Source organism: Gossypium hirsutum, chromosome A12 (assembly GCF_007990345.1).
Source record: "Gossypium hirsutum isolate 1008001.06 chromosome A12, Gossypium_hirsutum_v2.1, whole genome shotgun sequence".
In the NCBI taxonomy this organism is placed as follows: domain Eukaryota; kingdom Viridiplantae; phylum Streptophyta; class Magnoliopsida; order Malvales; family Malvaceae; genus Gossypium; species Gossypium hirsutum.
In genome coordinates, this window is record NC_053435.1 from 100,872,795 (window position 1) to 100,878,794 (window position 6,000).

General features: G+C 31.2%; 1 long non-coding RNA gene across 1 annotated transcript; it reads left to right on the forward strand.

Annotated features, from left to right (window-relative positions):
* Nucleotides 1-3,587: 3,587 nt before the first annotated feature.
* Nucleotides 3,588-5,537, forward strand: LOC121211088 (uncharacterized). The gene is made up of 2 exons (XR_005906461.1): nt 3,588-3,748; nt 4,971-5,537. It is a non-coding gene; the product is annotated as an uncharacterized lncRNA (long non-coding RNA).
* The last annotated feature ends 463 nt before the right edge of the window (nt 5,538-6,000 follow it).

Below are 6,000 nucleotides of genomic sequence, written 5' to 3' on the forward strand. Positions count from 1 at the left end.
AAATAAATAATTAAATTTCTAAACAATTCCTACCTTATTCCCAATTTAATCCTAACTAAACTTACTTACTTTCTTAATCCAATTCACTCTCTTTTCTATTCAAATTTGTCTAAACTCATATTTAACTATAAAATTTCCAGCATATTTTCCTAATTTCGAATTTTCTTTAATTTAGTCCCTACAACATAAAACTTATAGCCTAGTTTTCAATTTAATCCCTTAATCGATTCTAACTTAGAATTCATTCAATTAAATCTCTAATTCCATAATTTGTCCAACATGAACCCTATTTGGAAACATGTGAACTCTTGAACTATCAACTTAATTTGACCAAAATCTTGTTTTAAAGCTTCTAAAACATCAAAATTAAATAGAAATGACTTAAATGACTTACCAATCAAAACTTTAAACCTTAAACTCTTACAGCATGTTTGGTTGGCTGTAATACCTATGCATTACAGCTCAATTCAGTGGGCCCATTATTAAACCATTGTTTGGTTGGCTGTAATAAGCTATTACAGTCCTATTCGTTACAGGCTTATTCAGGGCAAAAATGCTGTTTAGCATTCAGTGGTCTCCCCACGGAATAACGATTCGGAGAATGGGTGGGTAAGAAATTAGCTGAAGCTTTCAATTTTACCCTCACCATTATCCTTTCTTTCTCGCGTCTGACATATTTTCCTTTCTTTTTCTTGCTTCTTCCTTCTACTGTAATATCAACAAATTCCCAATTTATCAATTTAAACCTTTTTTTAATCCCATTTCCTCTGAACTCAATCTGCATTTTCTCTTCTTCTTCAACTCTTTCTCTCTTCAATATATTGCCATCCCACTTGCAACTAACTAGAATCTTTCCTTCACCAAACGACTTTTCCTTTGAAACCTAAAGATCCCTTCTTCTTCTTCTTTTTTTTTTTTGCTTCAACAAGTTTCGATCTCTTTTTTTTTAATTATTGATTTATTCTTATTGATAAAAATGGCACTTGAATACTCAATTTTCAACCGACCCACTTTCATTTATTCAAAAAATTCCTCATATTTCATTTTTTTAATCAAAATTTGAAGAACCAATCAAAGTTTTTACCCAAAACCAATCACTACCCATCTCCTGTTATCTCCACCTGTTCAAATCCCCAAGCTTTGAAAGCTTTTGGATTCCCCAAAAATGGTAGTTTTGGTCACGTGGGATCGTTGAGGGAAGAAAATGAATGTGTGGGGAATGATCAAAAAATGGTTTTGGTGAAAAAGTGTATTTTGGTGGCAATGGTTTGTGGTGTATTGGTGTTTGGATGCAAAAGAGTTTTTGCTATAGATGGAGTGGCTAATTGTAACGGCCTAATTTTCAGTGGTGTCGGAACAGTGATTTGAGATCACTAAATCCGACAAATGAGTAGGAAATATTATTAATTTAGTGAGTATAAGTTAAATGTGAAGTTAGGAAAAATTTGAAATAGTGAAATGTACAAAATATATATTTTAAAATAATAAGAATTGAAAACGAGGTATCGAGACCTCAAAAATTTTAAATCGAGCCATAAATATTTTATAAATATTTATGGAGTGTTAATAAGTTAGTATTAAAGTTTCGTCAAGAAATTTTAAAGTACTGATAGCTAATTGAACAAAAAGGACTAAATTGTATCAAATGCAAAATTGTGGGAAATGATTAAATAGCTTAAATGATAAAAGAAAGAGGGTTTAAAAGGCAAATAGACCCAAGGTCTATTTGTGCTGGACGGCAAGAGCATGAATCACCAAGAAAATAAGGGCAAAATTGGAAAATTGGAAAATTTACTTAATAAAGCTAGGACTAAAGTGGAATTATCTAGATTTCTCTTTATTTTTCTGCATTCTCATCAGCAAAAACACCATGGAAGAGTTCCTTAAGCTGGTTTTTCATATTTTTACTACAAGTAAGTTCAATTCTTGATTATTTCTTGAAATTTTTGTGTTTTTGTGACTTTTACAACTAGGTCCATTTGTTGAATTCATTAGTTCTTGATTCTATGAAAGAAATTGAAAGTTTCTATGAATATGTGCTGGAATTATATGATGATTTGATATAGAATTAGAGCTTTAAATTGTTTATATGCTGATTTATTGAAAGAATTGAATAAAAGTGAATGTTTGGGACCTAAATTGTAAAGAGTTTGAAGTTAGAGTTTTATGTGGAAATTCTGAATTTCAATAGTTATGAAATAACTTATAATGTCTAGGAAAGTATTAATTGAGAAATTAGTTTAATTGAGGGGTTAATTAAGTAAGGACTGAATTGTATGAACTGTGAAATTTGGGGCAAAATGAAAATCAACATTTTGCACTAAAATAGTTTTGGACAGAAGCAATAGTCTAACTTTGAAAAATCTCCAAAAATTGTAGATATCTAATTAGAGGATGAATAAAATATTAAATTAAAGGTTATTGAGCACCGTTTCTTATAGAAGAAACGGTGTAAGTAATGGAATTGTAATCATGAGATATAATAAATTTTGTGAGACAATGTCAGAATGATTTCGGGTTCCCCTGTTCTGAACTTGGAAAATCATCAAAAATTGGAGAAAAATAATTAAGGGATTACATTTATATGTTTAAAATCCTTAAAGAGTCTATTTTCAATAGAAATAAGCGGGAACATCATCCGAATCTCGTACGATGAGATAATTAATTCTTAATGAAGAAGGGTCGAAACTGCCAGATAGCAGAACAAAGGCAACTTTAAAGAATAAACTGTACTTATTGGCTAAACCAAAAATTCTGAAAATTTTATGGTAATAAGATAAGTAAGTCTAGTTTCAGGTAAAATTAGCGGATCTTAATTTCGAGTTCTGTAGCTTAAGATATAAATAATTTAGTGACTATGACGCAAATGGATAGTTTTGAATATACATAAGTAAATAGTGAAATTATTGATAATGTTACTTGTTGCATGTTATATAAATTAAGGATGTGGAATGGAGAGGAGGAGGAGGAAAATATGTATGAATATTCAGCTAGCATGGCTAATTTGTATGTTTTAGGCTCATGGACTAAATTGAATAAAAGTAAAATTTTATGGGCAATTTTGTAAAAAATGTTAAAATGACCAATTTGCATGAAATGGATTATTTATTATTTAAATTACAAAATTGAATGAAATTATTAATTTAGCTCAAGATCAGGGAAAAACATGTTTTAAGGATTAAATTGAAAAGTGTTGAAATTATGGAAAATTCTGACATTTATATAGAATTCATAGGTTGTTATAAATTTGTGTGAGAATAACGGCTGGAAATAAGGATTAAATTGCAATAATTTTATTTTATTTTAACCTAAGGATGAAATCGTCATTAATTAAAAGTTTAGGGGTAAAATGATAATTTGGTTTAGAGCATTAGTTGAATGTATTATAACATGAAATAAATGAAAACGACGATCAAATTTCTTTATAAAGATCCGGATGACTTGAATACGAGACTTGAATGTGGAAAAGAAAAGATATCGGATTAATGAAATATCTGATAAATGAATCGGTAACTCCGGTAATGCTCCGTAACTCTATTCCGGTGACAGATTCAGGTTAGGGGCGTTACACTAATGCTGGTTATAGAGTTATTGGGCAGTGCATATTGTTGTTGAGGAATGCTTGGCCTAAGGCATCTATGATTCTTAAAGTGTTTAAGGAACAAGGCTAGTTTTGACAGCTCTTTTGGGTCTTTCAGCTTTCTTCTCGATGGCAGAGACTGCTATAACTACATTATGGCCTTGGAAGGTAATGATTTCTTTAACCCTGGGTTTGATAGCTTTTATACTTATAAATGCATATTTGTTGTTATGGAAATCAAAATGAATAGGATAGGGATTATTGCAAGTTGAAAAGAATGTAGATGCTTTAGTCAGTTTATAAATACTGTCTTGTGTTACCAGCTCTTTATGCCTGTGTTTGACACATATATGGACACAAATATGTAGTATCATCGTCCAAATATATGGAAAAACTTCGAAAAAAATGAGTATACCTGTGTAAGACACGTACTCATATCCAATGCTCACATATATTAGTATCATAGATTTTGTCTTTTGATTTTCATTTTTGTGACTGCTATGCAGATTCCTTGGTGACTTGAGATATCATGCTTAAGTTAATATAAGATTAAATCTTGGTTTGCCATGTGAACATTCTATATGAACTCCATTTCTTATTATTAGTTTATCATGGTTGAATTTGGATGATAATCATCTCTTCTAGATATGAGCTTAATCATTGTAACTTATAAAAGGAAACAAACTGTTAATGGTGAGCAACAGAGGAAGAAAGATAGATGGAAGCACCTTAGAGTGAAAAGGGAGAAGAAATATGAGTGAAAGACGGAAAACAAAGAAAGAGAATAATAGAGAAAAACAATTTATAGAATAAGCCAGAGAACAACTTAGAAGTATTTACTATTTCAACTATTAAACCTAAGTCTACATTGATTAAGTAGTATTGCATTTTGGTTAAGCCATCAGGCAATCCTTTTGAAGTAGTATTGCATTTTGATTAAATAGTATTGTATTTTTGGATGGTTTATATGATAGAGAAGCTATATTAGAATTGGATTGTAGAACTGTATTTTTTGATGGTTTACGTTAGATTCGTGCTTGAGACATCTTATGGAGGTCAATGAACAAAGTCCCGTAATGTTTGAGTTCAGTTAGGTTTTCATTTCAATTTCCCTTTTTAGTAGAACTTGTCTGGAGGTAGCATGGAATTTATTCTTTGATTTCTTTTTCCCCTTGCTGCTCAGAGTCATCTGTGACTGCATTTTGTTTTATTTTGTTGTTGGCACCAGGCCAAGGTTCAGTTGTTAAGGAAGATATTAAATTTTCAACTAAAATTTTTTAGGCTAAATTTCTCTCCTCTCACATTTTCCCTCTCTTATTTTCCTGGTATTATAGTTTATTTTGTTGAATTTTACATTGTTTTGATGTTTTCTATGGAAATGATTTAATAGCAATTGCTGCAATAGGAGGGATGGAGACTTTGAGGTCTGCTTTACAGAGGTTATACATGACAAGGGCTTCTGCATATAGAGATGCTCTTAAGAGTTTCATAGAAGGATATCAAGAAGGTATCCAGCAGATCATGGATAAAAAAGGAAGATTCTTCTAAAGCACATCAAGAAGGCAATACTGATAAAAATTCAACTTGATGGCTGATAAGTGCATAATCAGATATACATGTGAGTACTTCTCCAGGATACCTATTGTAGATACAAGTTTAGAAATTTGGTGGAGCTGAGTTGGTATGAAATCACAAGAATAATACATGTCCTGAGAATTTTCCTGTATTGAGAAAGTGACCTTTAAAAACTACAAAATAATGGGAATCTCCATTGACAATGGTGATGCTATTTCCTTCTTGTCATTTGATGTTTATTAATTTTTGTTGTAGTTTAATATTCAACGTGCTTGAGCTTGGAGAAAAGTAAAAGAACTTTAATGCTTTATGTCTTTGTTAAGTGCAACTGAAGAATTACTTAGATATCTGCTGCCAGCTGCTTGATGATCTAGTCTGATGAGTGAGTTTCAGTCTGTTCATTTTTGCTACTTCTAGTTTCAATACATTAACTCTGTTAATCTAAGTTTGAGGTGATGTAAATGTAGTTAGTTATTTCTTTGCTGCTCGTGGATTAGTAAAATAGTTTGATCTGTTAATTATTGATGCTCTTAAGTAAATTCAGTTTGGTAAATGGATTTGATCTGCTGTGTAATCTACTGTCTTTGATCAGAGTAGCTATTGAATTATTTTCTATTGCTCTCTATCTGCTCGATAGTTTATTTCTTTGAAGCTTATTGTTACTTAAAGGTGCCAAGATTGCTTTAGAAGGATTCACATGCACTGTGTTTGAGATCTAAATGGATGATCTTCAAGGAGAATGTGTTCATTAGGATCCACTACTTCATACTTCATGTGGTGCTATACTGCACGATCATGTTTCATCATCTAATTAATGCCACAAGTTCGAATATGTAAGGTGGATC